Source organism: Stegostoma tigrinum, chromosome 46 (genome assembly GCF_030684315.1).
Source record: "Stegostoma tigrinum isolate sSteTig4 chromosome 46, sSteTig4.hap1, whole genome shotgun sequence".
Taxonomy (NCBI): Eukaryota; Metazoa; Chordata; class Chondrichthyes; order Orectolobiformes; family Stegostomatidae; genus Stegostoma; species Stegostoma tigrinum.
In genome coordinates, this window is record NC_081399.1 from 12,461,548 (window position 1) to 12,485,362 (window position 23,815).

Consider the following 23,815-nt stretch of genomic DNA (forward strand, 5'->3'; position numbering starts at 1 on the left):
GGGAGGAGGGGATAGGTGAGAGGAAGAACAGGTTAGGGAGGTGGGGATGGCCTGGGCTGTTTTTGTGATGCAGTGGGGGAGGGGGAGATTTTGAAACTTGTGAAGTCCACATTGATGCCATTGGGCTGCAGGGTTCCCAAACGGAATGAGTTGCTGTTCCTGCAACCTTCGGGTGGCATCATTGTGGCACTGTTGAGGACATCATTGAGGACTGTTTCTGCCGTTGGCTTTTCTGGTGCTTAGTAGGTCAATCTGATCTGTCTGGTTTCATTTCTTTGATGATTTAATGATTGGTCCAACTGAATCATTTCAGAGGGCAATTTAGAGTCAATCACACTGCTGTGGGTCTGGAGTCAGATGTAGGCCAGGCAAGGATGGAAGATTTCCTACCCTGAGTGGTGTTAGTGAACCAGATCAATTTTTCTACCATCGACAAGGATATCATTGTCAAAAAAAGAACAAAGAACAAAGAAAATTACAGCACAGGAACAGGCACTTTGGCCCTCCAAGCCTGTGCCGATTCAGATCCTCTATCTAAACCAGTCACCTATTTTCCAAGGATCTGCACCCCTCTGCTCCCTGCTCATCCATGCATCTGTGTAGATACATTATAAATGATGCTGTTGTGCCCGTCATCAGCAGATTCTTCGTTCTAGAATTTCTTAAAATTGAATTCAATTTCCACCATGTGCCATGGCGGGATTCAAGCCCCAGAACATTAGCCGAGATTCTGCATTAATAGCCTAACAGTACTCCTACTAGACTATCACCTCCCCTCAATCCATCTGCTGGTTGTTTTTGCACCTGATGTCTTATATCAGGCAGGATCTCCATTTTCCCTGAATCCTAATGTACACCTTGAGTGTGCCACAGATGCTGGGTTCATCGTAACAAAAAAGGAAGGCCTTGGGGCCAGATATTAAAGGTTTTCTATACACATAAAACCCTTTCAACAATAAACAAATCAAAATAGGGAGTAGGAAGAAAATAGGTGGCCATCACACTGATCCCACTCCACAAAGCCTCAATCATCATGAACAAGCAATTGTTCCTTGCCTTCCTTTCTCTCACCATTCAATATTACATCTAAGGAATCTCCTGATAGGTGGCAAAATTCTCAATTAAACCCTGACATGCTGAGGAATCATATATTTTATTTATTTCACAGTTTGATGATGTGACAGTCACTGAGCATATTTACATGAGACTGCCGATGTACTTTTAAAAAATTAAGACATTTACTGCAGAAAAAGACAGATCGATGTGAGACGATTTCAAAAGATTGTAAAAATGGCAGTCAGAAGAATTTGACCATTCTTTCAGTTATCCTAAACAGCCACTTCATCAAAAGAAGTCTCATTTCTTTCATGTTAAAATTACTTGATGGTTAGTAAGGTTGTAGATGACACAAAAGTTGGTTGTGCAGTGGACAGTGAAAAATGTTCCCTCACAGAACAATAGGACCGTGATCAGATGGGCAAATGTGCTGAGTAGTAGATGGAGTTTAATTTAGATAAAATGAGGTGTTACAATTTGGTAAGGCAAATCAGGGCAGGATTTGAACACTTAATGGTAAGACCCTGGGGAGTGTGACTGAACAAGAAACTTTGGAGGTTCTAGGCCCGAAACGTCAGCTTTTGTGCTCCTGAGATGCTGCTGGGCCTGCTGTGTTCATCCAACCTCACATTTCATTATCTAAGAAACGTTGGAGTGCAGGTTCATCGTTCCTTGAAAGTGGAGTAGCAGGTAGACAGGATAGCGAATGAGGTGTTTGGTACATTTATCTTTATTGTTCAGTGCATTGGGTATAGGAGTTGGGAGGTTATGATCTGACTGTACAGAACATTGAATACATTATCCCACAAGTGGCTTAAACAATCTGCTCTCCTGGCTATTAGGAAGATGTTGTGAAAGTTGAAAGGTTCAGAAAAGATTTACAAGGATGTTGCTAGGGTTGGAGGGTTTGAGATATCAGGAGAGGTTGAACAGACTGGGGCTATTTTTCCTGGAGCATCAGAGGTTTATAAAATCACAGGGGAAATTGAAAGAATAAATAGCCAGGGTGGTATTGGCTGAGAAAGATTCGCCTTGATTTTTTTTGGGGGGGGGGGGGAGAGGAAAGGAGAAAGAAGGGAGGGGCAGTGTGTCAACATTTTTCAATTAGCAAACAGCTACCTCAGTGAAATACCCAGGAGATTTTCAGAACAGACTCAGGATTATCAAAGGGGCGAAGGCCACATTACATGATCAGGAAGCAATAATCAAACATTAATTTAAATTGGTTCTGATTTAGATGTTACTAAGCAGTTCCATTGTTCTAACCCACATGTCAGGGGACTTTCCAGGCTGTACACTCTCCTGGGTACTAGCCCATGAGCTTTCTAATTCAAGTCAGGCCTTGTAGAACTGCTTTGCTGTCTCAAGCCCACATACCAGCAGTAACTATATTGGTTTACTGGCCCAGATCCTGAAGACATTTTTAAGCAACTTGGCCAAGGCTTGGCTTTGTTGTGGGGTTCCATTTTGGGTTGGCCTTTGGTCCCTCTGCTCAGGATATGCCCTGCAATTGCCTCCATTCAAGTGGTGTTCCCTAAGTTCACTTAGAGAGGTAGGGGAGGCCATGTCAATTGGGATACTCTGTAGCTCTCATGCTCCACTTGCCACATTTTCTGATAACAGAACCAGTTGTAGTGCCTGTTTGAAGCCCAGTTGACTTTCAGCTGGTAGGCCCTTCTGCATGGTTATGCCATTAATCACACATACCAAACAAACAGTCTGTCAGCATCTCAGTCAGTGTTAACTCAAAATCACAGGCCTCTGCCAGTCATCTCAACCTCATCAAAAATACCAATACAAAGTCACCCAGTTTCACCTCCCCCCAACAGCCAAATACAGCATCAGCACACCTGCTCAGAGTCAGCCCCCCCTCAACTAAATCCCCTGGTTATATTGGTCAGCCAGACTTCCTGATAGGCCCAGGTTAACAAGATCCACCTGGTTCTAAACACGATGGTTACCTTTTAAGTCATGTGAATTCTTAGGAAAGCTGTCTTAACTCACTTTTCCAAATAACTTCTTGACCTTTCTTTTTACTAAAATCTGATTTATATTTTCACAGCACAGAAAACTAAAATCCTCTTTACCTCTAAACTTAGACTCCATGACCCAAAATAATCAGTATAAACTTTCATCATAACAATGCTAATGATTTTTCCTGAGCTGCGTGCTTTGACATCAAGATTTTTTTTTCACTCACTCTCTCTGTTGTTTCCTATAAATACTTATTCTGCATTATTCTGACCAACATGAACGATACTGCTGGTAAGTTCAAAGAAAATGGAATGAAATCAATTACTCACATTTATTTTTTTTCCTGTATGATTGTCCTCTTTATTTTCACAAATGCTGGTATCAACTTAGATTTACTTACTGTGCTCCCCACACCACTGTCCAGCTCATTAACGCTATTTGAGTATTTGCATGCCAGAGCTGATCCTACAAAGAACAAAGAAAATTACAGCACAGGAACAGGCCCTTTGGCCCTCCAAGCCTGCGCCGATCGAGATCCTCTGTCTAACCTGTCAATGTGGGCAGATCATTTATAACGTGTCTTCAAGCTCAAAAGCCCCTGTTAATTCCTCAGTTTTAAAGTTGGATCAAATACTGTTCTTATTTCAGAGCGTCAGATTTCTACAACACAACAAAATTTCATGGTATGAAGCAAGCTAGTACAAGGAATCTTATCAAAACTTTTCTGCAAATCTCGCACCAGATTGCCTTTGTCAACGATACCTGTGACTTCCTTATATCATCAAATATATTGGGTAGAGTTCGTATTTTTTTAGAAGCTACGTTGTGAATTTCTAATGGCCTTTTCCTTTTTCTATAAATCGTTAAAGGTATCTCCAATGCTTCCAGCATCTTTCCAACAACTGACGTCTGCCTGATAGGTCCATAGTTCACTTGCTTTGATTTGTTCCAATTTCAACACGAGGGAAAGAAGCGAAGAAATGAGACATATTGAGATGTTATTATTTTACAACACAGAGTGGGAGATTCAAACAGAAACTGTTTGACCTAATCTGAGAATAACAATAGAAAAAGTGAGGAACACTGTGTGCAGCACAGTGGCTTACAGCACCACTCTCCATCCTCCCCACATTCTACCCTCCAGTGGCTGTCTGTGTGGAGTTTGCACATTCTCCGGGTGCCCTGGTTTCCTCCCAAAGTCCAAAGATGTGCAGGCTAGGTGGATTGGCCATGCTAAATTGCTCGTAATGTTCAGGGATGTGTAGATTTGGTGACTTATAGGGGGATGGGTGTGTGTGGGATTCTCTGTGGGCCGGTGTAGACTTGTTGGGTGTTACTGAGCGGGCTGTTTGTTGTTGAACAGGTACTGCTTGACAGCACTGTTGAAGACAACTTGGTCACTTTTATTGATCGAGCAGAGACTGATGGGGTGGTAATTTGTTGGGTTTATGTGCTCAGGATGTACCTGGGCATTTTCTTTATTACTGGGTAGGTCCCACTGTTCTGGCTGTCGTGGAACAACTTGTAGAAACTGGAGTCATGGGGTCATACTGCACAGAAACAGCACCTTTGGTCCAACTTGATAATGTCGACCAGGTTTACTAAACTAACCTTGTTCCATTTGGCTGCATTTAGCTCATATTCCTCTTAACCTTTCCTGTACCAGGTTCCAAGTTCCTTTCCAAATGTCTTTTAAATGTTGTAATTGTATCCACCTCTACCACTTCCTTTGGCAATTCTTTCCGTGTATGCACCACCATCTGTGTGAAAAAATATGCCTCTCAGATCCGTTTTAAATCATTCCACTTTTACCTTCAACATATGCCCTCAAGCTTTGGACTCTTGCACCCTCGGGAAAAGACCTTGGTCATTCACCTTATCTATGACCCTCATTTGTTAAACCTCTAAGCTCATCCCACAGTCTCGCATGCTCCAGGGACAAAAGACCCATCCTATGCAGCCTCTCCTTATAACTCAAACCTCCCAGTTTTGGTATCTTCCTTGCGAATCTTCTTTGCACCCTTTCCAGATTTTTTTTTCGATTAGATTAGATTCCATACAGTGTGGAAACAGGCCCTTCGGCCCAACAACTCCACACTACCCCTTGAAGCATCCCACCCAGACCCATCCCTCTATAACCCATACACCCCTGAACACTACGGGCAATTTAGCATGGCCGATCCACCTAGCCTGCACATCTTTGGACTGCGGGAGGAAATCTACCACAGGTAGTGAGGGAAACAACAAGAATGAACAAACATACTTGACCTCATCCTCTCCAAACTGCCAACTGCTGACGCGTCTATCCACGACTGTATCACTTAGAGTAACTACCACACAGCCCTTGTGGAGACAAAGTCCTACATTCACATTGATAGTACCTTACATCATGTTGTACAGCACTGTCACCGTGCTAGATGGGACAGACTTCCAACAGATCTAGCAACTCAAGACTGGGCATCCAGGAGGCGCTGCAGGCCAGCTGCAGTAGCATTATAGTCCAACACAAACTGTAACCTCATGGCCTGGCATAACCCCCACTCTACCATTACCATCAAGCCAGGGGACCGACCCTTGTTCAATGGAGAATGTAAGAGGGTATGCCAGGAGAACCATGCTTACCTGAAAATGAGGTGCCAGCTTGAAACTTCCAAGGACTGTTTGCATGCCAGACAATATCAGTAGCATGTGACAGGCAGGGCTAAGCGATCTCACAACTAACAGATCAGATCTAAGCTCTGCAATTCTTCCACATCTAGTCCTGACTGGTAGATGACAATTAAAATAACTCACTGGAGGAGGAGGCTGTGTAATTATCCCCATTCTCAATAATGGAAGAGCCTAGAACATCTGTGTGAAAGATGAAGCTGAAATATTCACAAAAATCTTGAGACAGAAGAGGGTGAACCATTTTGGCCTCCACCACAGGTACCCAGTATCAGAGATGCCACTCTTCAGCCAAATTGACTCACATCAAATCAACGATCAATTAAAGGCATTAGATGCTGCAAAGGGTAAGGGCCCTGACAATATTCCAGCAACAGTACTGAAGACTTGAGCTCGAGAACGTGCTGCAACTTAGCAAAAGAGAAGAGGAGTGGTGTTTTGCTTTGGCGGTACTGCGGGATTGCCCAGTGCAGCTAAGTAGGTGGAACTCAGGAATAGAAGGGATGATCACTTTGATGCATTGATACTACAGTTAGATCACAGATATTGGGAAGAATAGTAGGATTGTAATTAGATTAGATGCCCTACAGTGTGGAAACAGGCCCTTCGGCCCAACAAGCCCACATTACCCCTTGAAGCATCCCACCCAGACCCATCCCCCTATAACTCACACACCCCTGAACACTACGGGCAAATTAGCACGACCAGTCCACCTAGTCTGCACATCTTTGGACTGTGGGAGGAAACTGGAGCACCCAGAGAAAGCCCATGCAGGCACAGGGAGAATGTGCAGGTTAGGTGGATTGGCCATGCTAAATTGCCCATAGCGTTCAGGGGTGTGTGAGTTATAGGGGGATGGGTCTGGGTGGGATGCTTCAAGGGGTAGTGTGGAGTTGTTGGGCCGAAGGGCCTGTTTCCACACTGTAGGAAATCTAATCTAATCCTTTAAATGGATCACAGTTCAGTTAAAGAAGAAGCCTGTTGTTTTAAAGACTTCAAATCATTAATTGTCCAGAACATTGATAGGATCTTGTGCACAGGGGACAATCTCTGATAAAATTCTCAATGCTAAACAACAGGATTTTCTGACAGTCTGCTCCCATGTATGTTTGTTGCGGACAGGTGGCCTTTGTCATCCACAGCTGGTCACAGCTCCACAAACCACACAGCTACTTGTTGCAGGCCAAATATCATTTTCTACATCCCCTGTGGGACCAGCCTGTCTGCAGCCATCTTCCTCCCTGAGTGAACAAAGCAGCAGTGCAAATGCCACTCCGAATGAGTGCTGGCAACTTGTGTTGGAGTGCTGCAATCCCTTCTATAATTCTTGATGTTAACAGCGTTGTTTTCCCTTTTCAGTCTATAATTTAAAAAATGCTTTTATACCAACACAAAACCAAAACTAGCTCCTATTTTTCAGCCTCCTGGTGAAAATCCTGTCCATATTGATGCATTTTTCACTCTCTCTCTATGTTTAGACTGAGTGGTAATAACCTAGGAGATTCTGGAATGAGATTACTGTGCGCAGCTCTGGAGAATCCAGGCTGTAAAATAGAGAGACTGGGGTAAGTAGCAGAATGATAGACTGTTTACAATAACTGGATGTCTGACATTGGTCATTTTCATTGTCTTATCTATAATGTTAAATATTATGTGTATGTGTAATAGTATTAATATCAAACAGTGGGACGTCATGGGCAGAACACTAGAAAGACGACATCACAGTTGTTGGTAGTTACAGGATCACCTGATGTTGAGATCTAATGCTGTAATTTGTCATTGCATCTGTATCAAATTACAAATGAAGACAAGGGCAGGGTGAATTGAATTATTTTATGGCCTTTCTGTCTGTAAGAACTGACTTTGTGATTTTTGATTAACGATCAATTGTGAAGCAAGTTAACAGGCTCAATCTTTCTTATAGCTCAGTCTCAATTTTAATGTGTTTCATCAAGGATTTCTGTCCTTGAGATCTCATGAGTTTTCTTGTGCTATCTTCCCAATCTTGCCTCATTAACTACCTACCCCGCCTCTATAGCACCCCTCTCGTCTGTTGCTAGGCCGATTTCAACACCTGTCAGTGCCTGTGTATCCTAGAATGGACTGGCATTCCTGGCACATCTTTAAAAGGTAATTGTGCACCCAGTCAGAGCAGTCCAGAATTTCTCTTCACAGATTCTGACATTTGTCGTGGACAAGCAGATAAGGGGAATTTGGCGCCCTGCTTTACTGTTAGGTGCCTGGAGGTCCTACTGAATGGGGTTGTGCAGAAGAGGAAAGTTCCTCTCTCACCAGAACTGACAGAGTAGGCCACAACACCAGACTCTGCCAGCCTGGTCTGAGGGTGTCACCTGGATCAAAGTGGTCTCAGCCATCTGGAGAAATCCCCTGCAGTGTAGGAGGAAGGGCAATGATTTTCTCTGATCCACCACACAATCACACAATCTATTCTCCGCTACCTCGTACTCACTCTGTCTCTGCTCCTGTGTACACCTCGCACCCACTCTAGTACTCACTATCGCGTGCAGCATCTTCTCTCACTCGCTGTTCCACACTCAGTACCCCCACATCATTAACCCTGCATAGCCTCTGTGCTGACTACTCAGAAGACCTCATCAAACTTTCCCCACCCTTGTGACCTGTAACAGCAGTTCCAATCACTTTTGTTTCCCTTAGTTCCCTTATTTAATTTCAGGAGAATATCACTCACAATAAGGCAGAGAGAGCCACGATAGGTGGTGGGCTGCCCACTATTCAACTCCTTGCTCCTAATGTGGGGAGGATCCTTACTCTGACCACTCCAAGCAGCTGACTGACCATTTCCAAGCTCTTGGACTGGTATTGGAGGCTGCCCCTGATTGCCCTTTGACTGTGTACTGTTCACATATAAATTTCCTTATCTTGCCTATTGTTTAGAGTGGAAGTAATAAGCAGTAATGTATGCTTGGTATCTTTTGCTTAAAGAGGCAGGGACGCTGTGAGCATCTGGATAGCATACCGTCACTTTGAGCCTCAGAGGTACTCTGATCTGATCCACCAGCTTGGTGCCTGTCAGTGAGCACAAAGTGTCTTTGCAGTAGTATTGCAATGATAATCTCTGGTGGGACCTGAGATGCAGCTTTAGGGTGCATAAGCAGATTGTAAATGGATCAGAGCTGCGCCATGTGGATGCAGTCAATTAGGCTGACAAGAAGGAATGATCTCTATTCATAGGCATTTTATCACTCCCTAGTGAGAATTTCTTGTTGACACCTGGAAAATTCAAATAGTTTGATGTTAAGATAGACCTCGCTAGCCTTCTCATGTGACTTTCCCAGGTTTCTCCTTTTTGTCTACATTGTTCAAGGCCCCACAAGATTCTGTTTTAGTACTGTGATCTTTGTTCAGAACTGGTAAAAGCTAGATATGCCAATTATTTTAAGCAAATAACATTCTCACCAGTAACAGGCAAGGACCATCTCCAATATGGGACAATCTAACCACTACTACTCTCTGACATTCACTTGTGCTCCCATCATTGAATCTGCCACTCTCAATATTCTTCGGATTACAATTGACCAGAAACTCCAACTGGATTTGCAATGTAAGTACCGTAAGAGCAGGTCAGTGGTTAGGAATACTGCGGTGAGCAACTCAACTGACCCCTCAAAGCCGCCCACTAGCTATATGGTGCAAGTCAGGAGTGTGATGGGAGAAACTTACCTGGAGAGATGCAGGTCCAACACCACTTCCAGCTTTTGACAGCATCAAAGACAAAGCAGCACACTTGATTGGCGCCACATCCACAAATATCCCCAACCACCACTACCAACACTCAGTAGCAGCAGTGTGTTTTATCTCCAAGATGCAGTGATAGAATCACCAAAGAACCTGAGGCAGCAAAATCCTTGCTCACTCCCATCTAGAAGGCCAAGGACAGCAGAAACAAATGAACAACACCACCTTCAAGCTCCCCTCAAGCTGCTCAATATCCTGACTTGGAACCCTGCTACAATTCCTTCACTGTCACTGGGTCAAATTCTTGGAATTCCCTACCTAACAGCATTATAGGTCAGACTACAGCATGTGGATTGCAATGATTCGCCACCTTCTCAAGGACAGCTAGGGACCGGCAATTAATGCTGGCCAACCAGCAAAACCCAGTCACGTGAATGAACAAAAAGAAAATGTATTTAGGCAGTGAGTATGGAGAGGGAAGGACAAAGCAAAGTGGACTGTGAGTGATAGAAGGCAGGAAAGGAGATATAGAAAAATACAGATGGTGCAAAGCAAAAAGGGGATAAAGTATTGGGAGGCCTGAAGACGAGAGCCCGAACTGTGTCAGCAATGTAGAGATGGGCTAAGGCCTGGGATTTGTGTAAAAATGTCTGCAACAGGGGTGGAGGGGAAAGCTCAATGCTTTCACTTTAGAAGTGGATATTACAGGAGGTGACAAAAGCACAAGTTTCTGGAAAAGCTCAGCAGGTCTGGCAGCATCTGTGAAGAAAGAAATCAGAGTTAATGTTTCGTGTCCAGTAATCCTTCCTCAGAAATTACTGGTGGTGGTCTGGCTGATAGGAGGTCATGCTTGAACCCAGAGGAAAGGTAATTAACTCCCTTAAACAGGCAATTAACTGACTTCACAAGGTTTTCGTTTTCATTATAAGGAGGATGCTCATACACTTAGATCCTTTGCTCAGTTGTTTCAGGTCAGTCTTGCAATGGGCAGCCATTGCTACAGGTAACATGATTTGGTGACACTGGCTGCACACAGCAGTAACAGTTTGGCATAAAGACAAATTATCTGTCACTATGGGGGCACTCTAGTGTCCTCTCTGACTTGGCATTTATATTGGCTGATCCTGGTCCTCTTGTCTCAATCGTGCAGCTATTCCCAGATCGTCAAACTCCTTTTATCTTGTAGATCATCATTCCTTGCTTCTAGCCACAACATTTCCAGCAATCTCATCACCCCACAGTCATTAACTCATACAGAATTAATTCATTTGTTCAGAGTGTTGTCCTGAGTTCTGTTTCAGATACGTGACAGCAAATCTGTCCAACTCTGCCCTGTCTTGTGTATGGTTTTAGCGAATGTTCTGTCATGCCCTATTAATTCATATTACCATTCCTAAGATCGGCAGGTGGTTGGGACTATGAAACCTTTGTTTGATTCCCAGCAACTTACAATCTTCTTAAGAACTTAAGAAATAGGAGCCCCTCAAGACTGCCCTGCCAGATATAAGATTGAAGCTGTTCTACCTCAAGAGTCAAGTCATCTCTACTGCTAGCTCCTCATAGCTCATAACACCCTGATATTTCAAAAATCCACCTACTTCCTCTTTAGATACTTTCATTGATCCAGCCTCCACCACTCTCTTGTGTAGAGAATTCCAAAAATTCACGATTGTCTGAGAAAATAAATTCTTTTGCATTTCAGTTTTAAGTACGTTTTCCATTATGCTGTAACTATAGCCCCTAGTTTAAGACTTGCCCCATTTGTGGAACTAGCTCCTCAACATCTACTCTGTCAAACCCACCCCCAAAATACATTTCAATAAGATCTTTCCTCATTCTTTTATTTTAAAAGCATAAAAGCCTAATCTGTGTCACTGTCCTTGATGAGTCACACATCCCACAAATCGGCCAAGTAACCCTCTTTTGATCTGCCTCTTGTGCTGATATCTCTTTTCTTAAGCTACAAAACTGTACACAATCTCTGGGTGCAAATTCACCAACCCTTCTGTGATTGTTCTAAGACTTGCCTCATTTAAACTCCAAATCATTCCTTCCCACAATAAAGATCAAAATTCCATTCGTCTTCTTAACTACTTGTAGCCTCTTAATCACTACTTAATCTTTAAAAAGATCATTGTGATCTGAATCCATCTGTAATTGCATTCCACATCTTGGGGTTTACCTTTTCTACCTTACTTGAGTGACAGGTGTGGTTGAACGGTCTCGTGTGAAAGAGGATTCATCCACATTGTAAATAGGTCAATAATGACCAAACAATAGATCTTTCCCTGGCTCAGTGGGTGGGGTGGGAGGGTCCTGAGGAATATATTTGTAACAGCTCCAATGTCTCCTTTGGTCAGGGCTGGTCCAACATGGGGACCTTGTTTGGTGTTTCCAGGTAACGTGCGTCAACAGTGTTTTGCCATGTTTCTTTCCCATTCCTCACCACCACAAGAATCTGCCCTTCCTCCTCAACATGGCTTCCCTCCCATGGTGTGTACTTTTGTGGCATGCTGCAGTTAAAGTGAATGCAACATGCTGCTGCTACCTTTCTTCTCTTCACTAGAGTCGTCGGTGACTTTGTGCTATTCCATGTTTTTCCTCCTCCTCTTCTATACTGTTTATACTTTCACAAACTCAACTGTCACTTGTTGTTTGGGGCCTGTTGCGGCTGCTTGCTTTGTGTCATGTCTGCCCCTCAGTTATCTGACCAGATAACGTCTGTTCCTGTCTAATGTGCTTTAAATATTATGGTTGTAGCCTGTAGTGGTCCTCTAGCATCTTCTTCTAGTTCCTTAATTATTGTCTCATGCTCTAGATATGTCTCCTCAAAGTGATGCACCTGTACCCCCATACTGCCGTACAATCATGTCCTCTCCAAAGGCTTGCCTACTGTCTGTTAGCCCGTTCAGTGTGGCAGCATGTTGAGTGGAATAATTTGTACCCGACATTTCGATTTGTTTTCAACGCATTATTTCTTCTGTCTACCACACCTGAAGATGTGATGGCTACTGTCTGTCTCTCTGATGGTACTGCCAACCTCCAGATTACTTCACTCAAACAGAAATTATTTCTAATTCTTAATTCCTGGTATTTAAACATAAATACTTTATCAATCAACTCAAAAGAACTTAAAAGATCCTATTGTTCCCTTTTCCTTCAAACTTGGTGATATTACTTACTATCTTTCTTAGAGTTCCCAAATGTTTAATTGTTCCAAACCAAATTCATTCCCTCATATATTGGTCCTATCTGCACATACCTTTGTTATAACTTGTATGAATTCCAAATTAATATACTTAATTGAATTACCCCCAATTCCTACTGCTATATTTGCTGTTTCTATCATCTCTTTTAATCCAGGCATTTGATGACTGCCAAACCATCTTATTCAGGAGTCTTTGAGAACTTTTACAATCCAGTTAAGTATTCTTGCAATACTGTTCAAACAGAAATCAAACATTTTTGTTTGATTCCAGGCACTAACATCACTTGAATGTTCCTTCCTTCTACCCGCATGAACATTTATCTTCCAACTTGCCTTTCTTTGTCACTAAACCCTTTCAATTGCTGCTTTTTTTGGTGCTGTGTGACAGCAGTACTAACTGCTGAGTCATGGTGCTGCCCTTTAAATTTTTGAAAGGTCACTTTTAAAAGCTACCGATTTTAATGCCAATTGCTCATCAGAGCAGCAAGTTGGAAGATAAATGTTCATGCGGGAACTGGGGAAACTCTATTTGAGTGGGTGATATCAGTTGTATTCATTTGACCCCAGTGGGTGCAATGAATTAATATTTCATCAGTGACAGCAGAGAGAGATTGCGGGTGGTTTGTGTGCGATCATTGACACTGTCCTGAGAGTAAATATTTTCAACACAGTTTGTGTTGTGTGTCAAGCAGCTATCTCCCATCATTGACTGTTAATGCAAAGACTTGTAATATCCCCTAACATATTCGTAGGAATGAAATACATTTGTTTCGTAATCTTATGCATTCCATGTCTGGACCCAGTTATGGTGGGGCAAGGACAGGGGCAGACCAAGGTAAACCATTGACCCTCTGTTGGTGTCTTCCATACATGGGGGAGTTGTGTTCCAGGTACAGGTTGCTGGGACTGACTGGATGAACTGGATTTGGGAGGAGATGGGCTTTGAGTAACCGACTGGGGGGTTGTTTAGGGTTGACTCAATTGGTCATTATCTTTTTAGCATGTGGACTGACCAGGCATGAGTATTTGTGTGTTGTTGTCTCTCTGTGAGAGAGTGAGAGTCATATTTCAAACTCAATCCCAGTTTTGAACAATTAACCCTCCCCAAAGCTTTACCTGCTCCTCCAAATTCACCCCTGCATGGTCCCTCTCTTGTGCAGGATGCACTGAATACGTGCGGAGACTTATTGCACAGCAAGATCCCAAGACCCCGTCCTCTCTCACCCCTCTGAGATGTGCTTTATCTACCCCCCTCCAGTTTTTAACTCCCCCAAATACTATGTCCCCCCAAATTACATGCCTACCCCCCATTTAAATTCCCCAAACTCCTCCCAAATTTGCCCTCCCCAAACTCCTCCCTTCATTCACTGTCATTGCCTTTTTCCCACCTTATCCCCAACACGTCCTTACACAACTCCAAGACCTCCTATCCTCTCTCGATCTCTTCATCTCCAACTGCCGTTGTGACATCAGTCACCTCAACCTCTCCACCCCTCTCACACACTCCAACCTCTACCCCGCAGAACATGCAGCCCTCCGCTCCAATCCCAACCTCACCGTAAAACCCACAGACAAGGGAGGCGCAGTTGTAGTGTGGCACACTGAACTCTACATCGCCAAGGCCAGGCGCCAACTCTCCGACACCTCCTCCTACCGCCCCTTTGATCATGACCCCAAACTATCAAACCGTCATATCCCAAACCATCCACAACCTCATCACTTCAAGTGACCTCCCATCCACAGCCTCTAACCTCATCGTTCCCCAACCCCGCACCGCCTGCTTCTATCTCCTTCCCAAAATCCACAAACCTGGCTGCCCTGGTCGACCGATTGTCTCCGCCTGCTCCTGCCCCACTGAACTCATCTCCACCTATCTGGACCCGGTTTTCTCCCCCTTAGTCCAGGAATTCCCTACCTACATCCGTGACACCACCCACGCCCTCCACCTGCTCCAGAACTTCCAATTCCCCGGCCCCCAACACCTCATTTTTACCATGGACGTCCAGCCCCTGCACACCTGCATTCCCCATGCAGATGGTCTCAAGGCCCTCCACTTCTTCCTGTCCCACAGGCCCCACCAGTCCCCCTCCAATGACACCCTCATCCACTTGGCCGAACTTGTCCTCACCCTCAACTTCTCTTTCAATTCCTCCCACTTCCTACAGACAAAGGGGGTGGTCATGGGTACCCACATGGGCCCAAGCTATGCCCGCCGCTTTGTAGGGTACATGGAACAGTCCCTCTTCTGCACCTGCACTGACCCTAAACCCCACCTCTTCCTCCGTTACATTGATGACTGTATTGGAGGAGCTCGAACAGTTCAACCACTTCACCAACACCTTCCACCCCAGCCTCAAGTTCACCTGGGCCATCTCTAATACCTCTCTCTCCTTCCTGGACCTCTCTGTCTCCATCTCCGGCAACCACCTAGAAACTGATATCCATTTTAAGCCAACCAACTCCCACAGCTATATAGAATATACCTCCTCCCACCCACCTTCCTGCAAAAACACCATCACGATTCCCAATTCCTTCGCCTCTGCCACATCTGGCCCCGGTATGAGGCATTCCACTCCTGCACATCTCAGATGTCCTCGTTTTTCAAGGGCCGCGACTTCCCCCCTCAGTGGTCGGGAATGCCCTCGAAAGTGTCTTCTGCATTGCCCACAACTCATCCCTCACACCCCCTCCCCACAATAAAAACCAAAACAGAATCCCCCTCATTCTCACATACCACCCCACCAACCTCCGGATCCAACGCATCATCGTCTGACATTTCCTCCATCTGCAATCCGACTGCACCACCAAAGACATTTATCCCTCCCCACCCTTATCTGCTTTCTGGAGGGACCACTCTCTCTGTGACTACCTTGTCCACTCCACACTCCCCTCCAGCCCCACGTCAACGAGCACTTTTCCCTGCAACCGCAGGAAGTGCTACACCTGCCCCTACACCTCCCACCTAACCCCCATCCCAGGCCCCAAGAAAACTTTACACATCAAGCAGATGTTCCCCTGTACATCTGCTAATGTGGTATACTGCATCTGCTGTTCCCATTGTGGCCTCCTCTGCAACGGGTAAACCAAGCAGAGGCTCGGGGACCGTTTTGCAGAACACCTACACTCGGTTCACGCTAAACAACTGCGCCACCCTGTCGCGAACCATTTCAACTCCCCCTCCCCTTCCACAGACGACATGTCCATCCTGGGCCTCCTGCAGTGCCACAACAATGCCACCTGAAGGTTGCAGGAACAGCAACTCATATTCCGCTTGGGAACCCTGTAGCCCAATGGTATCAATGTGAACTTCACAAGCTCCAAAACCTCCCTTCCTCCTACCACATCCCAAAACCAGCCCAGCTCATCCCTTCCTCCCATCTATTCCCTCCATCCACCTCAAGCCCCACCCCCATCTCCTACCTACTAGCCTCATCCCGCCCCCTTGACCTGTCCGTCCTCCCTGGATTGACCTATCCCCTCACTAACACCCCACCTACACTCACCCTTACTGGCTCCACCCCACCTCTATAACCTGTCTGTCTTCTCTCCACCTATCTTCTCCTCTATCCATCTTCTATCCACCTCCACCTCTCTCCTTATTTACTTCAGAACCCCCTTACCCTCCCCCATTTCTGAAGAAGGGTCAGCTTTCCTGCTCCTCTGATGCTGCTTGGCCTGCTCTGTTCATCCAGCTCGACACTTTGTTATCTCTCCTCCATCACATCCAGCTTCTTCTCTCCATGCCTGAACTTACCCGTCCATTAGCCCCAAAATAATAACCCCTCTTTTAACTCCCACTGTGTATTATATCCACCCCCTCACTGAGCCCCATGCCTTGGGACAGGGCTAAATGAGTCTGTGTGGACTGACCTAACTGTGACTGACTGTTCTGATGCACAGCAAGATCTCAGTCTCCAGCTGCACCCTGCTACCATCCCACTCACTAAGGAAAGGTGCTTTATCCAGGCCCCTCTCCAGTTTGCATCTTCTGCAAATACTCCCCCACCCAGTTATGTACCCACCCCAATTTGCAAACACCCTAAATACTCTCCCCCACCCTACAATTTTCAACCCCCTCAAATTTGCACACCTCCCACCTTGCCCCTGACAATTTTACACCTTGCAATTTTGCGTCCCTGCCAAATTATGCACTTGCTAATTTTGCCCTCCACAATTTTGCACCTACCAATTTTGGTGCCCAGAGTTGGGGTGTCACAAATGGGGCTTGATCATAATTGCCCTCATTTTGTGCCCTCAGTGTTTGCCTCCGCCTCAATCATGCTTCTCCACCCCACCCAAATTTTTTGTGGGACTGCCCCCAAATGCCCTTGACATTCCCCCAACTACTGCCACCCCTAACTATTTTGCCTGACTAAATATTGTGCTGCACGCAAATATTTTGTTCCATTAAATATTGCCCCCTTGCCCCAGTCTAATTGCCGCTTAAACCTTTGCAACTTCCTCCCCACCTCCCCAACTTACTGTGGCAGATACAGAGAGCATGTGCAGAGACAAACTGGTCTTTTAGCTGATTGCCTCACTGCTCAGGAAGATTCCAGGTCCCAGGCTTCTTCCCCACACCAACGCTACAGTGAGAAAAGTGCTTTGTCGCCCGTCCAGTTTGGACAATAATTGGAGCCAAGGGGAGCAGACAGATCCCACTGTGTTAAGAAAATATGCAGCATCATGTGGCACTGAGTCCAAACTTACCTCAGGGACACGAACAGCAGGACGGAGAGGGGGAGAGACGGGGGGGAGAGAGAGAGAGAGAGAGAGAGAGTGTGAGAGAGAGAGAGAGAGAAAGAAAGACAGTGCGAGATGAAGACAGAGGGAAAGACAGAGTCCAGGGAGAGAGTCAGAGGGTCTGAGAGGGAGCAGAAGAGAAAGTGAGTGAGAGAGAGCCAAGGACAGAGAATGATCCTGGGGAGTGAAACTGAAAGACAGAGATAGAGAGGAGAAAACTGCCAAGTGACAGAGACAAAGAACGACAGACAGAATGTGAAACCACAGAAAGAGAGAGAAATACCCAGGCAGAGTCAACAAAGGACAGAGGAAGATCCCAGGGTAGAAAGTGAGACAGAGAGAAACATAGAAGAGAAGAGAGAAAGAAAACGAAGTGCGGGGAGAGAGTGTGTGTAAACCCAGACAGAAAAATGAGAAAAGGAAAAATAGATAGAAAGGCAGAGAGAGAGAGAAAACCCACTAGGAGAAACCAGGAACAGAGATTGGGAGGGAGCAAAACCCCAGGGAGAGTGATTGAGAGAGAGAGGGGACACAGTAAGAGAGAGAAGGCCAGGCAGAGGAGGAGAAATCACAGGGAGAAACAGATAAAAGGACAGACACAGGAGGGAGAGTAAAAATATCCAGGGAGAGAGACAGAGATGGACAGACAGGGAGAGTAATCCCATGGAGAGACAGACAGAGAGCGGGACGGAGAGAAATTGCGGGAGAGAATGAGAGAAGAGCAGCCAGAGAGAGAGAGAGATGCAAAAGAGAGCTAGTGATGGAGGGAGAGTGATAGTGTTAGGTAGATTGAATGACCCTCAGTCAGAAACAACAGGGTGCCACAGGGCTGAGACAGATAGAGAGAAAGATGTGGGGAGAGGTGAGCAGTGAGGTTAGAGATTGAAAAGATTGAATGATTAAACAGTTGGGGAAAGAGTGAGGGTAAACATAGGAAGGTGTGGCAGAGAACCAGCTCGAGGTTAAACACGGTGGAAGAGAAGAGACAGGCCCTGGGAGTGACATCCCACAGTTGGGTAAACATAGGAAGGATGTTCCTGATAACTGGGGGAGTCCAGACCAGGAGGTCACAGTCTAACGATATGAGGTAGGCCTATTCAGAACTAGGTGGGGAGAAATGTCTTCAACCAGAGAATGAGGAGCCTGTTGAATTTTCTGTCACAGAAATTCATTGAGAGCGAAATATTGAATATTTTCAAGAAGGAGTTAGATATATTTCTCAGGGCTAAAGGGATCAAAGGATATGGGGAGAAAGTGGCGACAGCAAGAGGGAAAACTACATCAGAGGAATTTTGAGTCATAAAACGGATTAGATGCTAAATCCCTAAACCGCCAAACACCCAAAATTGAATTCCTGGGTCTCAAGGAAAGCAGAGAAACTAAGAGCAGGAGTAAGCCTTTCAGCCTATCACCCTCCACCATTCAGTATGTAACCAGTGGTGATACAGGGTTCAGTCCTTGCCCAGACTATTAATACTCCATGTTAACAACTTGGATGCTGGGATGAAAACACTTGCAATAATTTTGTAAGTTGCAATGAAGGAATCAGGAATTTACAAATGGATATGGCAAGGTTCAGTGAATGGGCCAAAATTTTGCAGATTGAATTTAAGGTCTATAAATGCGAACTTATCCATTTTAGTCGGGAATAAAGAAAAAGGAATTTAAGTCTGAGATTGATAGATTCTTGATCAGTCAGGAAATCAATGGGTACAGAGAAAAGGCAGGAGAATAAACATGAGGAACGTCAGATTAACTAGGATCCTATTGTATGGAGGAGGAGCAAGCTCGATGGACCAAATAGCTTACTCCTCATCCTATTTCATATGGCCTTATCATCCAAATGAGGAGAAACTTCAAAATGCTTCAGTGTGGAAAGACCTGTGTGTCCTTGTGCATGAATTGCAGAAAACTATAATGCAGGTCAGAAGGAAGATGACTGGAATTTTGGGAATTATTGCCAAAGACAGAGAGAATAAAAGGCAGAAAGTGTTGTAACTGTGCAAGGCATTAGTGTGACCACACCAGAAATTTTGGATACAATTTTGGTCTCCTACCTTGAGGAGGGATGTCATTGTATTGGAGGGAGCTCAGAGGGGGTTCGTGAGATTGATTCCAGAGGTGAAGGGTTTGTCTCATGAAGAGAGACTGAGCAGCTTAAATCTCTGGAGTTTAGGGGAATGAGATGAGATCTAATTGAGGTGAATACAGAGCTAAAGGGGATTGACAAACCATGCCCATGTTTGACCTATAATCAGGAGCTATTCCAAAAACCACTCAACTTTATTGTGATAAGATGAACTTTATTTCTTTATTTTTCTGGCTTTTTATTCTGTGTTTTGGTTTGTTTTCTGTGTTTTTAAGATGGTGCTGGAGAGTGGCGGCACGAGTCAACATTTTTCAGTGTTTCATAATAAAATACATGTGAAAATAAATAAATCAGTCAATCAATAAAGTAAACATAGAGAGGATGTTGCCTTGTTGGACAATCTTGAATGAGAGGTGAATGTTTTAGGATCAGGGATATAGGATATAAAACAGAGATGTGGAGAAATTACTTCTCTCAAAGGGTCAGCTGGAATTCAGTCCCCCAGAGTATTGTGGATGCTGAGGCATTGAGTAAATTTAAGGATGAGGCAGACAGATTTTTAATTAACATTTTGAAGGGTGATGGAGGGCAGGCAGCAAAGTGGTGTTGAGGCTGAGATGAGGTCAGCCATGATTGCAGTGAATAGCAGTGCTGACTTGAGGGGCTAATGGCCTATTCCTGCTCCTAGCTCTGATGTTCCTTCTTTCCAGGACCCATCCCCACGCTTCCCTCACACTCCATTTTTTAATCAAAATTCAAGTGCTGTGAAGAGTCTTTTTACATTACATGTTTGACACAATCTATTAAGTTGAGGAAGCACAAAAAAAAGGATATTCATAGAATCTCCTTAAGCGCAGAAAGAGTCTGTGTCAAGTCTGCACTGGCCCTCTGAGAAAGATCTCACCTCTCACTCTATGCCTGTCACCCCATTTTAATCATTGCTAACCTATCCAGCCTGCACATCACTGGGCACTATAGCATGGTCAAAGCATTTAGTCCACACATCTTTGGACTGCGGGAGGAAACTGCAGCACCTAGAGGGGACACACACAGACACAGGGAGAATGTGCAAACTCCAGGCAGACAGTTGCCTGAGGCTGGAATTGAACTTTTGTCCTTGGCACTGTGAGGCAGCAGTGCTAACTACTGTGCTGACCCCAACTTTCTGTCTGACTGCATTAGTCAAACCCAAGGACAACAAAACAGAAGGGGAATTTCAATGAATGGATCGCCAAACAGGAGGATGGGCATCGCAGATTGGACACGAGATCTGTGATCCAGCTGTTGACATTGGAAGGAAGCATATTATTGCTGGGTACACACATCTAACAATTATCATTCATTCATCAATGTGATCTAAACTATTCATTATTTTCTGGTTAACAATCCAACTGCACCATTATGGGAAGAGCGCGGGAACAGGGGAACAGAGCTGAAGGATCAGCCATGATCATATTGAATGGTGGTGCAGGTTCAAGAGGATAAATGGCCTACTCTCCTCCCACCCCAAGCCGCACCCCCGTCTACCTACTAACCTCATCCCACCTCCTTGACCTGTCCGTCTTCCCTGGACTGACCTATCCCCTCCCTACCTCCCCACCTATACTCTCCTCTCCACCTATCTTCTTTTCTCTCCATCTTCGGTCCGCCTCCCCCTCTCTCCCTATTTATTCCAGAACCCTCACCCCATCCCCCTCTCTGATGAAGGGTCTGGGCCCGAAACGTCAACTTTTGTGCTCCTGAGATGCTGCTTGGCCTGCTGTGTTCATCCAGCCTCACATTTTGTTGTCTTGGATTCTCCAGCATCTGCAGTTCCCATTATCTCTGATACTCTTGTTCAATATATCTATGTTTCTTTTAAATATAGTCTCTCAAAGTAAACTCTGAGTATGTTACTCATGATCTGTTTACATGAAATAAAAATAAAAAATTGATATCATATTGTCCCTGTGGAGATTACCATGGGGTATAAATTAAGTGCTCTGTCACTTCTGAGCTTTATTCAGTCTTTTTTCCCCTCACTGCATGAAGGGATAGATTAATTCTGTCAGAAAATGCATGAACTAATTGCACAGGTGAATAAAATATATTACATGGTCCTGGCCATTATTGGTGTCCCTGGTAAGTGACTGTAACCACAGAAATAATGTAGATGTGTTCTCCTTGATTTTTCTTAAAATAACACTTGTAAAAGAGAGTTTTTTTTAGCACTGCTTGGAAGAATTAGATCACATGTATTTCAATGCAAGGTAAAGCTGATGAACTCAGGACACATTTGGGAACATGGAATTGGGGTGTCACCGCTACAACAGTGTCATGGCAGGAAATGGCCAAGCCCCACTGATAGTTAAACTAAAACACAAGCCCCAATCTGTTATGGTAGAAGTAGGCATTCCCCTCTAATAATTACCCCTGAAACACCCTGAGAAGCTCATCCTTCCCCTCATAATCTATTAACAGAGTGATTAAAAGAAAGAAAATCCCTGATCTCCCTTTTATAAGTAGCAAGAAATAATTTACTTATCTAACTCAACAATGAACAAATTAACAAAATTACTAACAAACTAACAATTCCCTCCACACTACTAACCATTCCCTTACTGTTCTAAATGCTACTGGAATGCTGTTTAAATAAAAACAAGTCCCATTAATATAAATTCAATTAACAAGAAGCAATAAATTATAATTTAATCTCTCCAAGTTTGCACAGACTGCCATCTGGTATCTCCTGTTCCCTCTGCACTCTTCACAAACGCCTTTCTTCCATTAATTCTGCCATCAGGGGTGTTGTATCTCTATAATTTCTTCAATGGGGACTTTGAGCTAAAATACCGCGTTATCTTCGATTGATTGATTGATTAGGTGGGCCTTCTCTGAGAGCTGAGTGGTGCTAATTCTGAGAGGTGGAGAATGGCTCTCCCCAATTTTCCAAATGTCCTCATCTTGTATACCTGTAATAGCATAATCAGATTCTTAGAATATGATTGGTTTCAGATCTAAATTCAGATTTAAATTCAGTTGACTTTCTGTTTTTAGGTACATTTTTAAAATTAATTGGCTCAATTCAAACTCATTGTCACCAACATCAAAACAAGACTGGTGTTTTGCCTGCCACCTGTAAGGCTCTTTTTTGACAAGCATGTTTCACCCTTCTACTGCCCCTATAATTTTAATTTCCATCAGACCCCATGTGACTTCACTTTCTCCATCAGCCTACCATGGGGAACCTTATGAAACGCCTTACTGAAGTCCATGTATATGACATCTACAGCCTTTCCCTCATCTATCAACTTTGTCACTTCCTCAAAGAATTCTATCAAGTTGGTAACACATGACCTTCCCGGCACAAAACCATGTTGCCCATCACTGATAAGGCCATTTTCTTCCAAATGGGAATAAATCCTATCCCTCAGTATCTTCTCCAGCAGCTTCCCTACCACTGACATTAGGCTCACCGGTCGATAATTACCTGGATTATCCTTGCTACCCTTCTTAAACAAGGGGACAACATTAGCAAGTCTCCAGTCCTCCGGGACCTCACCTGTGTTTAAGGATGCTGTAAAGATCTCTGTTAAGGCCCCGGTTATTTCCTCTCTCACTTCCCTCAATAACCTGGGATAGATCCCATCCAGACCTGGGAACTTGTCCACCTTAATGCCTTTTAGGATACCCAACACTTCCTCCCTCCTTATGCTGAATGACCTAGAGTAAGCAAACATCTATCCCTAACCTCAACATCTGTCATGCCCCTCTCCTTGGTGAATACCGACGCAAAGTACTCGTTAAGAATATCACCCATTTTCCCTGACTCAATGCATAACTTGCCTTCTTTGTCCTAAAGAGGGCCAATCCTTTCTCTAGTTACCCTCTTGCTCTTTATATATGAATAAAAGGTTTTGGGATTTTCCTTAACCATGTTTGCTAACAATATCTCATGTCCCCTCTTAGCCCTCTTAATTCCTCGATTCAGATTTCAGAATCAGAGGGTTGATTTTTGGACTGGGGGCCTGTGACCATTGGTGTTGCATTTGGTCTGTGCTGGGTCCACTTTTGTTTGTCATTTGTGTAACTGTTTTCAATGAGAATACAGAGGCATTGTCAGAAAGTTTGCGGATGACACCAAGATTGTTGATTATAATGGACAATAAAGAAAGTAACTAAGATTACAAAGCGATCTTGATCAATTGGGTCATTGGGGTGAAGAATGGAAGTTAGAGCTTAATTTGGATATTGAATTTTGCTAAAACAAACAAGGGCAGGACTTATACAATTAGAAGAAAGGCCTTAAGTAGTGTTATAGAACAGAGAAACCTAGGAATTCTAGTACATAATTCTTTGAAATTTGCATCACGTGTAGACAA